This window comes from Acomys minous (assembly GCF_964271855.1).
Source record: "Acomys minous genome assembly, chromosome: 2".
NCBI lineage: Eukaryota > Metazoa > Chordata > Mammalia > Rodentia > Muridae > Acomys > Acomys minous.
In genome coordinates this window covers 2726757-2744080 of record NC_140484.1, presented here as the reverse complement: position 1 = coordinate 2744080, position 17324 = coordinate 2726757, and the positions used below count along the sequence as shown (strand labels likewise).

The following is a 17324-nucleotide window of genomic DNA, read 5'->3' as shown; positions in this document are numbered from 1 at the left end:
GGAAGCTAAGGAGACTTGGGATTACAAAATAAACACAGATTTCCTTCTATTATTGAGGCATTTTAGAAGCAATTATGCTGCCGCAGTCATAACAGCCACTTGTGCAAACAGCAGGTTAGGAAAGCACAAAGGAGCCCCGCCACCTCCACACCACTCCAGGGGCCGTTCAAGTCTGGGGAGGAGAACGCAGAAGAAAGGGTGTTTAAGACTTTGGGGGGTTTCTGCAATGACTCTTAAAAATCTATTAACATACTCTTTACCATTCAAAGGAAAATAGAGCCAAGCCCCTTTTGGGGAGATCAGGCGTAGAAACAATTTCATGGGGGTGGGGATGGGGGCAAAGGAGAGGATTTCATCAGGACCCAAGTTCACAGAAACTGTCACCCAGCCCTCCCCATTGAACACATCTGGTTTGTGCTTTCTGATGTAGCCCAGCAAGGACTTGTCTCCTCAGAGTCACAAATGCCATTTGCACTAGGAAAAGTCTGTGTCCAGTGACCTGACAGACAGTAGCAGCCAGGGTGGTACAGAGCCTCGCAGACCACCCTTACCTACGGTGTGCATCCGTTTTAGGTCATCCCACTCCAGCTCCTGTTTCCCTGGGCCTGCCCGACTCCAAAAGGCAAGCTGAGCGTCAACAGTCTACGAAAAGGCGGCTACTTAGGAAAGCTGAAGTGAGGGGCTACAGCATGACCAGAGTCTCTGGTAACTCACTGTCTCTCACCCTAATGTTTTACGCAGAAAGTAGTTTCTAAATACTCAAGCGGGCTCGGTTCACTATTTACAAACTGGGTCTCTTAGGTGAATTGATGCTGCCTAAGCTGACCGATAAATAAGAATAGAACACCTAAAAATAACCCCGCAAATACCTGCCCGACAGACAGTCAAGCAAGTAAGCACATGTCCAGAGTCACTCCATCCCTGCTCGCCTTGCTGGGTCTAGCAGCTCCCCCTCACGGCTAACAAACCCAACAAGCGTCCGTGTTTTCTAACATATCCCGAAACAAGCAAAAAGGGATTCGGAAATTCATTAAAATGTCTACTGTGCTGTCCGCCCATACGTAACTTAACCACGCAATAGTTGTCTTGATTAATGGGCACGTTTCTCCCGGTTGATGAGTCCTTGGCCTCTGTCTGTGGACTGCAACTATCCAATAACCAGAATACAAGCATCACTCCTGTGTGACTCCAAGGCTAGAGATTTTTTTTTTGCTGTTGTTGTTTTGTTTTGTTTACGGGTCAACCCAAAGCCTGCTGATTAGCACGCTGCAGACCTGTCAGTAATTGCTTATTACACCCTGGCTCACTTCATCATTCACCAAGGATTTCCTCATTCCCTACAGAGACTGACAACCACTTCCAAAATGGCTCTTTTGTTATGGCTGCTGACCAAAAGCCTCGCCCAGGAAAGCAGGCAATAAGACAGGGAGTAAGAATCCATCCCATTTTTTTTGCAGCACAGGACCAGGTGGTAAATACTTTCAGTTTGCTGGCCATACAATCTTTGATGGAAAGCATCCATCTTGGTTACTAAAGAAAACAGCCATGAGCAATGGACAAACAAATGGACATGAATGTGTTCCAATAAAACTTTATTTAAAAAGAGAACAGGCAGCCTACTGGCCATAGTTTACCAATTCCTACATGGGAACTCATGGTTTGGTTTGGTTTTTGTTTTGTTTTCTTTCCATGGCCACAACCTTAGAAAAATACCTCCTCTGTTGAGCCTTTTCTCCTGTGTTCCTGATGAACTCTCTCCACTTTAAATTTTCTTATTCATTTACCTCCAACTTTTTCTTTTAGGTAGAGTTTCATAGGCAGACTAAGCCACAGAGCACATTAGGCCAGTTGCTAGTTTGGGGCCCTTAAAACAAAAGCAAAAACGCTTTTCATATTTGATTAACATTTTTGTAGAGGGCGTATTGAGTGCTGTGCCAGGGAAGGCTGAAAGGAACCCACAGTGAGGCGTTCAGAGGCCTGTCTGAATCCTAGCCATCCGGCATAGGCTATGGCTTGCAAACGCCTTCAGTAGCATCTCAGCTCTCCCTGGCTAACCGCGCCACCTTAACCAGCTCTATCCAGTGAGTAGCTGGCAGTGCTGTAAGAGACCCGCATGGTTGAGAAGAGTGCAAGCGCAGAGGCGAACAGTGTAAGCACTCACCACCGTCTCGCAGAGCACGAGACCTTCCAGCGGCTCTTGAAGGGGGTGTGGCAACAGCCAGCTGTCAAATGCATCACACCTGGCATCACACAGAGGGCCAATCTACTGTGACATGACTGTCCTGCTTTGTAGCCACAACTTCCCTAGGCTTTATAGGGCAACTACACTTTAGTGTGACTAGGAAACACCAAGGAGTCTAGGCTCTGCCATCAAGAACCTGTGACATTATGGAGCCACAGACACACAAAAGCCAGGACACAAAACAAGAAGTGCCCTGCAACAGACTGCAACAGTGACATGCCCCTTCAAAGTAGTAGCAGAGTGTGCTAGCTTCCGTAGTGAAGTCTTTCTCAGGACGACCTCACTGCCCGGATGTAAGCGGTCTGCACACAGCCACCTGTTCATCATACAGCCCTCTGACGTCATTCAAGGTCCGAGGCAACGGCTCAGTCTGAGAGCTTGCAAGCAAAGGGATGGAAATTCCACGCCTCAAGTCTACCTTTAGAAAAAGCCAGAAGCGATGACGTCACACATCTGTGATGCCAGCACTGGGAGGCAGGGACCAGCAGATACCTGCAGCTCACTGACCATCAGCCTTGACAGCTTAGCGAGTTCCAGGACAGTGAGAGATACTGTCTAAAGATCAAAGCAGACGGAGCTTAAGAAATAACACAGAGGATGACCTCCGGCCGCTACACACATGGCCCAAGCATCCCGTAACTATGGACCATGTCTCAGCCTTGGAGGTGAGATGGTGAGCGAAGGAGCCCTGTCCCAAACCAGCTTCCACTGTGGGGGTCACAGAGGGGCCACAGGCTGCCAGCCCTAAGCTGAATCTTTTTATCTGACGTGAACTGGAGGTCTCCCACCTTGTGAGTTGCTCGGTCTATTTAGCAAAATGAACTCTGGGTGACCTATGGGTTCTCTTCAAAAAGCCTCATGGAACCACAGCACACACTAGGGAGGGACATCAGGACATTTGAGCTACGTGAAGAATAGTTCTTTCTAAGCTCCCGGAGACAGAGTGGTGGGGAAACCTGAACTGGGGCGGGGGAAGGATCTGGGCTTCAGTGCTGGCTCTGCTGAGTGTGTGACACTGAACACATGAACAGACCTCCATGGTATGTGTCTCAATCACACCGCTCCTGCTGTGACTCAGGTCCTAGGGAGGAACCCTGGCACCGCCAGCTTCAGCAGACATGCCGAACCTGCCTCTGTCCGCAGCTTTTCTCTGCCCGCCCCCGTCCTACCTCACGACCCATCTTAAATATAAGACTTCCTCTCATGTCGAGCTGCCCTGGTCTGGAATGTCACGTTCCCCCAACATCTGCTGTACCCTAAGTCCCAGCATGAGACTATGAGGAGGTGAGAGTGTTTGGGAGGTGACTAAGCCAAGGATACATAACTCTCACAGGTGGGATCTGAGCCCCCAGAGAAGCCCCAGCAAGCCCCTTCCACCTTGTGCAAACTTAAACAGACCACCCATCAGCCATGAACGGAGCCTCAGCAGACACCAACTCAGCCACCACTTTGCTTTAAGCATCAACTTTCCAGCCACCAGAATTGTCAGAAATTACTTTTTATAAGCCACTCAATTTATGGTATTTTTAGATAGTAGTCCAATTATACCAAGTCAACCATATTTCCAAACATTCTGAACTTTAAGGTGAACAAATATTGTGTGTTGGGAGAGCAGAACTGCTCCACTGATTTAAAAATAAAGTTTAAAAGGAGGGAATAAGACAGTTTTTAAACTAGAACACCCAGGGAAGGTACCTCTGAAGAACTCCCTACCTAAATAAACTGCTAGGGAGGGCTCCTAGGGCCCCAGTAAACATCACAGCGGTTCCAAAGTGAGTGCTGTGGGACAGCAGGTGGCTGCCGTGAGAACCCATGAAGTTGGGCATCCCCTGGGATCTGCCTGCCTTGACTCCTCCCCAAAAAGGCCAGGAGGCTGATCTTGAAATCTATCCACCAAGAGTGGGTGGTCCAAGCCCAGGAAGCTGAAAACCACAGCAGGCCTCCGGGGTGCAGAGAACATTAATTTATAGGCCTCTCCCCACACACAGGTGTTTCCTGATACAGGATATTAACTCTCGGCTCCTGGGGGTCCCTACCCTCACGGCTGGCCTGAAAGGTTTCCTCGGGTTCAGATAAGCCCCAGATAAGCTGAACTTTCGCAAGCTTACCAGAGCTGCACCTGCAATCCTTCTGAGACTCCTTCATCAGGAACCTTAATCCACCTCAAATAAACCCCGGGCGCACAGACCTGGCCGCCCACCCGTGTGCGGCTGTTTAACAAGGGTGGTGAACAGCTCTGTCTGTCCTGCGGAAGCCTCTTCTGTGTGCAGGGCACCCGTGGATTTAATTTCTGAGATTTACATTTTAATTCTTTAAGATATTCAGGAGATAAGTGGGAAGAGAGGCCCGTGGCTGAGACATGAGACAAGCCCTTGCACGCAGACGCGCTTGCCTTCCGCTCTGTCCCCAGCCCTTCTTTCTCCCCCTTGGCGCTTTAAAAAACCACACTTGCTCTCTGCAGTCTCGGGGTGCAGCTTATCCTTCCAACCTCCTTCTTGCTTTTCCGTCCAGCCCTGGAAGCACCCCCTCTCACTCAGCACCTCCAGCTTATTTGTCATCTCTATCCTTGAACAAACGACACCCAATAAAGCCCCACCACCACCACCTGCGACCCCAGAATGCAGCCTCACGGAGAATCAAGTCTCCACGGATGCAACTAAGATGCCACAGCGGAGAGCACGGGCTCTACACCCAAAACAATCGGTGTCCTCGGGAGATAAGGATGCACGTGGAAATGATGAACCGGTGAGATCAGCACAGCCACCGGCCAAGGCTGACAGAGAACACCAGGAACTGGGAAGCAAAGCCACACTTCCATCTCCAGGGCCACCAGCGATGTCATGTTCCTGAGGCCACCATCGAGACTCTAGCACTCAAAGGGAGTTATTTTGCGTTATCTTAAACCATCTAATTTGCGGCCCTTTATTGCAGTGCCCTGCATGTCAGGGCTACGGCACCAGAGCCTGCTGTGCAGCAGTCTCTCGGGCACATTTTCGGTCTCTGCGCCTGTTCTCACCTGAGGCTCTCTAGCTGGGGCCTCAGGCCCTAGCTGTTCCCCTGGGATGAGGCCACATACCCTCTATTTACATAAAGAACCTTAACTACAATCTGCCTTTTTCCCCCCCTCAGTATTTTATTATGATGTTTCCAAACGCGGGGCAAAGTTGATGAACCTCACAACGTGTGCTCACATACCTGCCGCCTCTGTGGCGCTATAATTAACAGAGGCCTATGCGTGCTTTATCGTGTATTTCTCCAGCTGTGCACTTCCCCTCCGCCCGGTGGTAAATGCTGCCTGTGTATTTCCTGGATGTGCTTCAAAGCAATCTGCACACGTTGGTACACTGCCCTTAGTGCTTCAGTGGACACGTCACTCACCACGGTGCATAGCTGCTTCCCCCACCCCCACCCCCACCCCCTTTAAGGTGAAACTTACAAAAGGTAAAATACACAAGTGTTAGCTGCACCTTGTCTGAGTTTGGGCAGATGCATACAACTGTAAAGCCCAAACCCAATCAAGACAGAGAGCATCGTCATTGGCAGCACAGATGGTCCTTCTGGCATCTTCCAAGTAGGTCTCCCCTTTACACCTCCAGAACCAAACAAGATCGGAATGTGTCCATCAGACTAGTTTTTGGAACTTCATATAAATGAACCAACCAGAGTCATCTCCGGAAAAGAGATTCTTTCACGAGGTATTGTGGGTTTTTTTGTTTTGTTTTGTTTTGTTTTGTTTCGTCTTAATTTCTCACTTCTCTTCTCTTATGCCTCTCTCCCTCCCTCTCCCTCTCCGTCCTCCTCCCTCCCTCCCCCTTCCCTCCCCCTTTCTTCCTCTCCCTGGAGGTCAGAAGAGGGCATCCTCTGGAACTGGAATTACAGGAAGGTGTGAGCTACCCAACGATGGAGCTGAGAACCAAACCCCAGTCCTCAGCAACAGCAGCAGGAACGCTAACTGCTGCGCCGGCTCTCCCCCAGGACTTGTTGTTTTTGTTGTTGCTGTTGTTGTTGTTTGTCTGTTTTGAGACAAGGTCTATGTCGCCCAGATGGGCCTTGGACTTGGAGTCCTCCCGCCTCTGTGTCCCACTGCTGGGGATGAAGGCGCTTGTGAGGATCACGTGTTCCTTTCCACACTCCAGGGACTCTTTCTCCGGCTGACAGAAATCTTCATTTTCCGACCTCAGGGCTATTAACAATTTAACCTGCTGTGGACACTTGAGGTTCTTCTGGGTACCTGCTTTCATTTCTCTCAGATGTGGCTGACATCTCTTGCCAGGCCTGACTCTGCCAATCCTGCCCATTGGCAAGTCCCACTCCGTCCCTTAGTCCCTCCAACAGTGACTGTGTGGTGCAGGCATTAGGAAGTCAGACCAGCGGCCGGGGTTTGAACTCAGACTCAGTCTAGCTGTCAGCCCTCTGCAAGGGAAGCCTAGGCCGGAAGCTGTGTGAGGAAAAGAGGAGCGCTTGGCAAGCCGGTGACCCTCACGGCATCGTGCCTGCGCTTGCTTAGTGACTCTAACCAATGAGCCGCGCGTGCTTATTAAACAGCAAGCACTCACTGGCCTTTCATTTCTGAAACATGTTAGTCTGAGATGAGAATGTCAGAAGGCCAGGTCTTGGTGACAGCACTTGTGGGTGACTGTCTTCTTGCTGTGTCTTCCCATGGCATCTGAGCTGCAAGCGGATGCTCCCCTGCCTCCTCTGCCGAGAAGACCACTAATTTGTTGGTAAAGATTCTGACTTTATGACTAACTGCCCTTCCAAAAGCCCACCCCTAATATGCAGATTAAAAGGACAACATTTTGGAGAAATTTGGAGAAACATAAACATTCGGTCTATAGCTAGTTTAGTGTAGACACGAGCTAAGCTAAGGGATGCAAAGAACATTTGCTGACAGGAGCCAAGAAGAAAAACGGGAACAGTCCTTTCCTGCTCCCTGACATCCACCCTGGGACACTGATGTGCACTGTCAACTCTTTCAGTGGTTAGGGGGCGGGGCTTCAGAGAACTATGCTAAATCCTGCACCAAGATTTTAAAAGAACCAAGGAAATCAATGCTCCAGCTATCTATAATATCAAACTTTTTATTAGTGGGTTGGAATTTCATCAGCCCCGGAACAAGACACTCCCTGCTCTGACACGGAATGCAGAGTAGCTGACTGGCGACTGCTGAACAACAAAAGACGTAATAAAACAAGTAATAAAAATAGGGGAACTCAATAACCAATACCATTCATTTAGCTGACAAAAATCTTTCCCATCGTACTGGGATTATTCAGGGACATGAGAAAACAAAGGGGCTTTTCAACAGTAAACAAACTGAGCATTCCACGGCTGTCCTCATCTGATCCCAGCCCAGACTCCTCAGGTCCGTTACCCTAGCAACATCCCATAACCACAATACCGTGCAAGCCTTTGTCTCCTTCTCTGTCAGATTCTCTGTTCCAACCGACCACACTGGCCACCTGTGCTGGGTCTGCTCTTAAGCTACCACAAAGCCCTTCTCTGCCCTGTGCAACCACTTCCGATGTCTTCATGCTCACAGCAGGCACTTTATCCACTGGGCCATCTTCCCGACCCTTCGCAACACAGCATTTTAACCAACTTGGAAATGCTTCTCAGAAGATAACCTCAGTGACCACCAGAGCGCGTGTGAGCTGGCTCGTTCTGTGTCAACTTGACACAAGCTAGCGTTGTTTGGGAAGAGGAACTTCAGTTGAGAAAGTGCTTCCCCAAGACTGGCCCGTGAGCAAGCCTGTGAGGCGTTTTCCTAGTTTCTGACGATGTGGGAGTTGCCTGTGTGGGTGGGTAGTCCTGGATGCTGAGCACGGCATGAGGAACACACCAGTAAGCAGTGAAGCCTCTGCTTCAGCCCCTACCTTCCAGGTTCCTGCCTTGAGTTCTCCCAACCTTGACTTCCTTGACTACAAACTGTAACCTGAAACAAACCCTTTCAGTCTCAAGTTGCTTATTATCACAGCCAACAGAAACCCCAACTCACACTATGTGGCAGCAACTACGACGGCCTGGGATGCTCTCTGGCCTGAGACAAGCCGCACACTAAGACAGCCCTGACACTGGGATGCTAGAGGCAGCCAGCCTCCTTGTCCTTGACTGCTAGGTGACCTTGACTCAAGACGTCACAAGGAGTTAGGAAGCAGGTAACACCTGTCTACCAGCTGGACGCAGCACCCTCAGGAGTCCCCAAGTGAGAACACTCTGCCTAGAGAGGGCTGCCCAGGAGCATGGTCACTGGGAAGGAAGTCAGAAGAATGTGGGAGAAATTGGTGGTTGGGGCCAGACCAAACAGAGAAATATTAGTTTGGTGCAAAATAACTTTTGTTTTTGCACTACTGAAATTTACAGTTTAATGCTGGAATACATTCTTAATAAATGAGGTTATGACATCACTTAAATGCACATTTCTTGGTAATGCCTTATTGTTTGCTATTTATTTTGTATTTATTTTATACTATGGGAACTGTTAGGCAAACAGAAAATTAAATTCATTTTTTTTAAATTCAAGTTAAAGATGGGCCATAAACCTACAGAGACAACTCTCCAAATTGACAAGGCAATGTGTAGGAACTGCTAATGAACACTCGGTGCAGTGGTAGCTCAACAGTTCTACAAAGGAGACCAGCATCTGGGGGCTGACGAGTGGGGCACGGTGAGAGGCCATCAGCAGTTGGCAATGACCAACCACAAGCAATCATCAAAGCTGACGTGAGAAGTTGCCAAGGAGTGCCACACAGTCCATTCAGTGTTCACTTGGCACTTGATGGTCTTTGGGAAGGTGAAAAGGCTAAGTGGCTGCTCTCACGAGCTTATCAAAAGCAAAAAGCAAAAAAAAAAAAAAAAAAAAAAAAAAAGGTCACTTTTGAACTACTGTCTCTTCCATACTGTGCAATACCAACAAATCATTTCTTGATCTGACGCTGCCCTACAACCTATGTGTAAGTCATATATGACGAAGAGCATCTCCGTGACCATGCTTACTGTAGACAGGTCATGGTCACTGTCTGGGGGTCTGCTGTCAGTCTGAGAACTGGAGGAACCCATTACATCTGAGGTGCATGCTCATCAAATCAGTAAGATGTGCCACAAACGGCAACAGCTGCCGAGGGCACTGGCCAACAGGAAGGACCCAGCTCTCTCCCATGCTGATGCCTTAACTGCACCTCACACTCACACAGCCAATGCTTCAAAACCTGATGGCGCTGGGTTGCTGAGTTTGTGTGCCACAACGTTCACCTTCCCTCTTTCCAACTATCACTTCCTCAAACATCTTGACAACTTGTTGCAAGGCAAACACTTGAAACACCAAAAAGTATGCAGACAATGCTTTCCAAGGATCCTTCAAATCCCAAAGCACAGAGTTTTTATGCTACAAAATAAAAAGCCTTACTGTTCATTGGCAAAAATGTGCTGAAAGTGATGGTTTCTTTTCCATTGATAAAAATGTGTCTGGGTATAGTTTCAGTGATTTAAAATACCGGGCATGGTGATACAGACCTTTAATCCCAGCACCTGGGAGGTGGAGGCAGACAGATCTCTGTGAGTTTGAAACCAGCCTGGTCTGTACAGTGAGCTCTGGGCCAGCCAAGGCTACACAGGGATACCCTGTCTCAAAAAAGAGAAAGATTTAAAATTCATAGCCCCAAACTAAAATTCCTTGAGCATTAACCTTAGATATGTAGCAAATGCCCTGGCCAACAGTATCCTTACGGTGATGGGTCTGTGCTTGATTTAACACAGGTACACTTGGTTAACCCAGAGATATTTACAGATATGCATGCTCCCAGAAGTCAGCACACACACAATGACACACACAGACACACACACACACACACACAGACACACACACACACACACACACACACACACACACACAAGCTTATATATTCAGCTAAATTGAGGGTCTAAACGAAATGATATTCCAGCAGCAGTAAGCAAAACTGTACCAGATTTTAGTTTCTAGCATCATTCTCCCACTAAAGCAACCAGGGCACACAAAAAAAAAAAAAAAAAAAAAAAAAGCTGTGACAGTGGGCTGGGAAGTAAGCCGGAAACATCTTTTGGTGCCACACATGGCACAGCACAGGGATACAAAATATATATGTTCTTGATATATTCTTGATTATTAATATGTCAAGGGGTTTCCAGTGTCCCAAAGTGGAGCAAACTGAGCAAGGAAATTAATAGTTATAGTGATAACACAGAGTATAAAATAAATATACATGAGCTCATATTAATTGGTATCATAAATTATCATAATTATTTTATAGCATTTAATAGATTCTAGTAAATGTACATAAATTAATGAGTGGAGCATTAAATAAGGAGAATGTCGCAAAGGAAAGCACAGTCCATGCGTGAGGTGTAGTGTAACCGCACTTCTTGGCGCGGGCTTCGGGCTGAATCTTTCCAGGGAAACAGAATGAAAGAGAAGAGCAGAGCAACTTTACAGATGAGAAATTTGACAAATATCATTTCAGTCAAGTGATCGAGATCCATATCAATAGTCATAAATCACGTCTGTGGTGATGGCATGCACCCTTCATGGGATGGGACTGGAAGGTCACGCTGTGTCTGTGCTATTCCTGCAGATACCCACAGTTCCCAGCTACTCATAAAAAGCCAGGACAGGGAGATGGCTCCCTGGTCAAGATACCTTCCACCATGCCCAATGACCTGAGCTCAGCCCCTAGGACCTACACGACGGAAGCTGAGAACCTAACTCTAGATGCTGCTCTCACCTCCAGGAGTGCACGCACCGTGGCACACGTACACCGCACATCACGCACAAAGCAAATAACACACTGTATGATCCCGAGTAAGCAGCCACCAGCACTGAGGCATAAGGCAGTCTGGGAAAACATGTCGAGACCTCTTCGTGGGAGAGACAACATCAGCCACCCCCAGCAGAGGAAATCCCATGGGAAACTGCCTGCCCTTGTCTGAATGTTTGATCCCTTAAAACCCTCAGGTTGGATCAATCCCCTCCCCCTCCCCCCAGGATGGCGGCCTTAGTAGACAGGAAGTCAAGATTAAGGTGCCAGCAGGTTTGACATCTGGTGAGGACAGGGTCTGACGCATTCCCTGCTTCTAGTGTACCCTCACACAGAAAAGAACAAAGTGAGTCTCTCACGTCCCATTGCAAGTGGACTGCAGTCTCAGCCGTGTGGGTGGAGCCTCCTAAGCTGGCCGCCCTCTAGCGCCACCCACACTAATTACAGGGGACTGAGGACAGAGCATCCGAGGGGCACTCTATGCCATCTTCCTGTGTTTTTATAACTCAGGCTATCCTGTGAAACAGACTATCCATTAAAGACACAGAGCCAGCTCTCCCATTCTCTAGTTACGTAACTATCTCTAGGGACAGTTTCATCCTGCACCAGTTTCCCCCTTTGTGAGACCAGATTATCAACCGTAACCACCTCACAACCCTTGCGAGTGAATCAGCAAACCACCCAGACCAAAGCTTGGAACATAGAAATCAACCAACGACAGCATTATTATTATCCCTCCTGCGTCGTCTGAGGCAAGGTCTTGTCATAATGTCCATCCAGGGTTATTTCCAACTCTGTGACCCTCCTGCCTCGTCCCCTCCTCCCAAGTGCTGGGATTACAGGCACGCACCATGACACCCCACTCTTCAGTAAACTTAAAGGACAAACTGCTCCCTTTAGTACTATCTGAACAGAAGAATCAGAGTTTCCACCTTTACAGATGTGGCAAGTTTTGAAACACAGGATGGTGGGAAAAGAGGCTACAACCCCACCCCAAACCACATCCTCCTACCTGAGTGGACACAGGACAAATGCGTTGAAGAAAGAGACCCAGAACAAAGTCACCTAGCAGGGAGCTAACAGTCCTGCACATCTCACATGACGTGTGATAAAGTGTCATAGAGAATGTGATTATTTACTCTTGGTTATGATTTTGCGCGCGCGTGCTCTCTCTCGCTCACACGCTCTCACTCTCTCTGCCCCCCCCCCCCGCACTCATTCACACACACACTGAACCTGTGTAAAAATTAAATGCTAATGTTCACCTTATGCTGGGAAGAGAGATGCACAGAATATTCTATTAATTCTGGACAGACTACACACGCCTCCAGCACTGTGAAGATTAGCAGTGTGGCCAGGGAGCCAAACGGCTTCCACCATAGAGTTAATATTCCCTCACCCTCCACTTACAAGTCAGCAAGCATGCGTAACAACTTAGCACTTTTCCCTGAAAATGGTAGCAACAGATTTAATTCCTCCACCCAAGCCCCACGCTCATAAAGAGAACAGTATTTCATAATGCGAGATGTTACCAGAGGAGCCGTAATTCACGGCTCAGGGGCCAGAGCGTCCCTCATAATAGATGGGTTTTCTGAAGTGGCTGGGAAAACCTAAGATCCGGCCACAGGAGCCAGACCAGGAAGCGCTAAATACGCAGAAGAGCTTATTACAAATGACAGTGGTCTCCTGTCACCACAAGCCCACCCCAACAATTAACAATCTTGGCTTTGCTGCCACAGACCAAACTATGATTTATCGTTCTCTTCAATTTAATAAAAGCATCGCCATCCACTGCGAATCCCCGTGCTCATCTGCACGGGGAGGAGCTGACGTTTCTAACGGGCTGCACCACACTTCTGGAGCCAGCCACCTTCTCTAACCTTAATGCTTGGTGCCCACCAAGGCCCTGTGGGTGGGAGCAAAACCCTCATGGGGCTCTGCCTGCACTCAACCCACAGAAAGCTTAAGACTGTTGGAGGGAAGGCAGCAGGGTAGGCTCCCTCAATCCTTGCATTTTACAGATGAGAGAACCCAAGGTCACAAGGCTACACAACTGTCCCAATGTGCGAAGAAAGTAGCCCCATCCCACTGGGAGCAGAGTTCCCCACCCGCTGGAAACCAGAGGCCTTCCTGGCATAGACAGGGTTTAGTTCGTTTGTCTAAACTAAGCTTTATATAAAAGCTTAACAACTGAAGCGCCGCACACATTCCCAGAGCTCTGGCTTCTTTTGAAAAACTTTTGTCTGGAGGGATCCATATTCTTGCATGGTTCCTACCTGCTCCTCTGGGGAGCTCAGGAATTCTGTCACATGGGCATGAGGATCCACGGGTCATGGGGCCAGAGCCCCTTCATGGCACAATCCCTCTTCCCATGTTGCCAGGGGCTCAGGGGACCTTAGAATTGATGACTCTACCTCTGCCCCAGACTCAGTCAAGGTGTATGTAAGTGTGTATGTATGAATGTATGTATATGTGTATGCACATATGTGTGTATGTGTGCATGCATGTGGGCGTATACCTTGTTTTTAGTTTTTTTTTCCTTTTAATGATGTGTATGCCTCTGGTTCTATGCACATGAGTATAGGTACCCCAGTAAGCCAGAAGACCGTGTCAGATCACCTGGAGCCGGAGTTACAGGCAGTTGTAAGCTGCTGAAGTGGTTGCTGGGAGTCAACCCGGGTCTCCTGGAACAGCCATGTGTAATCTTTACTGCTAAGCCACCCTCCCAGACTCGGTCTTTATCGCCTACGTAGTCATGCTCTGGGATCTGTTGGCTGGTGCCAGGACTCTCTGGAGAGCTCCAACCCTGCAGGCACAGAGGATCTTACATAAGATGAAGGGTGCTTGCAAAGAGCATCCTCCCGTTCACTTTATGTCATCTCTAGATGACCTTCAACACCTAGGAAGGGCAGGTACTTTGTACACAGCCACTATGATGTATAAAGCTGTGGGGGGGGGGGGATGACAAGAAAATAAGGCATCACATGCTCAGTAGCTGCACGTGTGCTTGCCATGCTTCCGCATGTGGTGGTCTGAGAACTGATAACTAGAGGCAAGTGTGAAACTATTGAGGTATCAGAGGAAAAGTATTCATGGGCTTCACGGCACACAAATCACATGCATACATGCACGCGCGTGCGCGCACACACACACAGAGCACACAGATGCACGGGCACGCGCGTTCATGCATGCGTACTGGAGAAAGGTGGCTTCATAACTCGGACAGAATGCTGGTTCCCCAGCCTAGGAGAGCAGTGACTCACTCATCGGAGGGCAAGAGCAGGGCCCGAGCCCACTAGGGCATGCAGCTCTAGTCTAGTTTCTGTACATGGCATACTCTTTTATTCTGCACTTATTTGCTCAACAGCCAAAAGGACATTTTTAGATACAAATAAGATTTGACCTCCACTCTTCTACTACCGAGTCCGAGGCCCTATTCTTTTTTATTATTTATTAAAGATTTATTGTATATGAGTACCTTATCTGCAGAAGAGGGCATCAGATTACATTATAGATGGTTGTGAGCCACATGTGGTTGTTGGGAATTGAACTCAAGACCTCTGGAGGAGCAGGCAGTGCTCTTAACCACTGAGCCATCTCTCCAGCCCCCGAGGCCCCACTCCTGTCCCATTCTCCTCGCTTGTTCTACAGTTTTTTCCACAGTTCTTTCCTCTCACCAGCCACACCTGCTTCCCCTGGAGCCCAGGACACCGGGCAGCTGCTTGAAGGGCCTTTCCTTTGCAAGCCCCTGCCTCCAGCCACCAATCCACTGTCCTTGTCCTTCCCTGACCACACCACATAACGTGTCCCTCTGAGGCACCAGGCTATCCCCCTGGAATAGTCCCTTCCCTTGGCCCACTCCAAATCGCTTTATTTCCTTGCTTCTTGGCTACCGACCACCCTGCATGCCTGACTGAGAGGTCTATGAAAATGAAACGCTGCTGTCTTGTTTTCATTGTTTGTTTTCTGGGTTTTTCGAGACAGGGTTTCTCTGTGTAACAGCCCTGGCTGTCCTGGACTTGTTTTGTAGACCAGGCTGGCCTCGAACTCAAGAGATCTGCCTGCCTCTGCCTCCTGAGTGCTCGGATTAAAGGCGTGCGCCTCACTCTCCAATCATCAAGCCTTAGAAAGCACCCAGCTACAGAGTAAACATGTGACAGAGGAGGAGACGTCGCTCCCTTAGCATAAGCCCAGGTCTGGGCTGAAACTGGGAATGGAAAAGCTTTGCCTCTTTGGTCTCGGGTCACGCAGGAGTTTCAGTACAAAGAGAATTAACTCAGTGGCTAAATCTACATTCTGTGCCCATGTATATTTACAAATGCCCCACTGAGCAACAGCGTTCTGACCGTAAAGCTGCTCGCTGAGTTTCTGTTCGATGTTGGAATCGAGGCTGCGTCTACAGATGAGTGAGTTTTCCAAAGGTGCTTCAGCAGCTTCAGATGAGGCAGGCGTGGGGCTCACAAGTGCTCATAGGCCTGTTCGCCATCATCGAATGGTGTGTTGGGCAGGCGGGGGGGGGGGGGGGGGGGAGGGGCGCTGTTTGCCATCATCAAACGCTCGCTTTAAGTGGAGATGTGTGCCTGTACATGGTGGCTCAGTACACGCTTGGAGAGCCACCAAGTGAGTCGCCAGTGGCTCCTCAGCAACAGGAAATGTGGTCCCAGGTCTTTATTTGGGAAAAACTCAGCTGTGGGCCCACTGGCCCTTGACCACCAGCCCCTGGGGCCTAAGCAAAGCAGCAAGTAGGTTTCTAGAAGCACCAAAACAAGCAATAAAACGCCACCAGATCGAGACAAACACGCGCCACACACGCTGCCGCGAGAGACTCAGCAGTAGGTGCCATGCTGTCACCTGCCGTAACAAGATCGATCTGTAGTGAAACGAAAGATAACGCAATCAAGAGGAAATGCTGGGGCTTCCTCTGAGAGTGTCTGGTGCTGTCAAGCGCACACTTGCCATGGTGCACCGCAGCACAAACACACAAGCAGACTGCAGGCAGAAAGGCCTCCCTTCTGCAGCACACCTGCAAAGCGGGGGCTCTTCCACCCGCCCAGCCCCTTGGCCAATCCCAAGTCACAGGATAGGTTCAGGAAGTCAGAGCCCCTGTTGGTGGCCACCATGAAATGGCCCCAGTGGCATCCACTCATCCACAAACGCTAGACTTCTGCTGCTTCTTTCTGCCACAGCTTATGTCTTCTGGTTTCAGGTTGTAACGATGTCTCCAGAGTCTGTGTAAAGGATGCAGAATGCTTTGTCTTCGCTTCTGGCATCTGTCAACATTATTTGGTGCATTATTTTCATAGGTGGAGGCCCTGGGAAAGGGCAGCTATCAGCCATGTAAGCCCCTTAGCGATCATTTCTGAGGCATCTCAAAGACTGTGAGACACTCAGCTCTGAACGGGACACATACGTCACGCCCACTTCCTCCAAAGCTCATGGTGAAAGAGAGAGGAGAAAGACTTAAGAGAGCCAGAGGCAGCAGGTGCCTAGGGTGAAACATTACTTGCAGGACAGTGCAGCTGCCCAGATGAACTCAAAATAGCTATGGCTGTGTGCACAAGATCTGCACAAGATCAAGCTAGCCAAAATCCCAGCTCAGACTGGGGGGGGGGGGTCCTGAGGTCCCACCACCCTTAGTTCAGAAGGGTGGCTTAGTTCACAACCACTGGCTTTGGAGAGCAGATTCAGTTTTCTTCAGGGATGCAGACCCCTAGTAACATCTTAAAAGGTAGCTGCTGCATCACACAAGGCAGTGTGGCTACGGGATTCTTTCTCTTTGAGATGCTATTAAGTCTCAACAGCCAGTGATTTGTAGATGATTATAACTTTTACTGTGTGTATCATTGCAACTGACAGGCGAATCCCATCAATCAAACAGCATGACTGATGAAAAAAGGACACAAATTTGACATCAGCACTCTGCCAGCCGTTCCTTATATCAATTATGGTGCTCAAGAAGGCTCATGGTACACCCAGGAAAGCAGACCTGACATAAGGCTCTCCTGCACCCCTTCACCAACAGCCTTAAAACACACGTTCCCAACCCAAATGCTTTGTGTTTCCAGGAAAGAAAACACCACTTGGAATTGGGTGGCGTTTATACTGCAGTCCATATGGGGGTGGTCTGCTTCGCAAGTGTCTCCTGAACCCCCAATTTGTCAAGGACGAGACCTCACCACAGGAATGGGCACTGACAGCAGCTCTCCCATTACACCAACAGCCATGACACCTTTTCAATTTTTCCCATCTCTTAGTCTCTAGTCAAATGGAACTTATTGCTTATGGCTTGTTGC

General features: G+C 48.9%; 1 protein-coding gene across 6 annotated transcripts in view; it reads right to left on the bottom strand.

Annotated features, from left to right (window-relative positions):
- The window catches only part of GFRA1 (GDNF family receptor alpha 1), a 201724-nt gene that overhangs the window by 122604 nt on the left and 61796 nt on the right, over positions 1–17324 (bottom strand). The window lies entirely within an intron of this gene.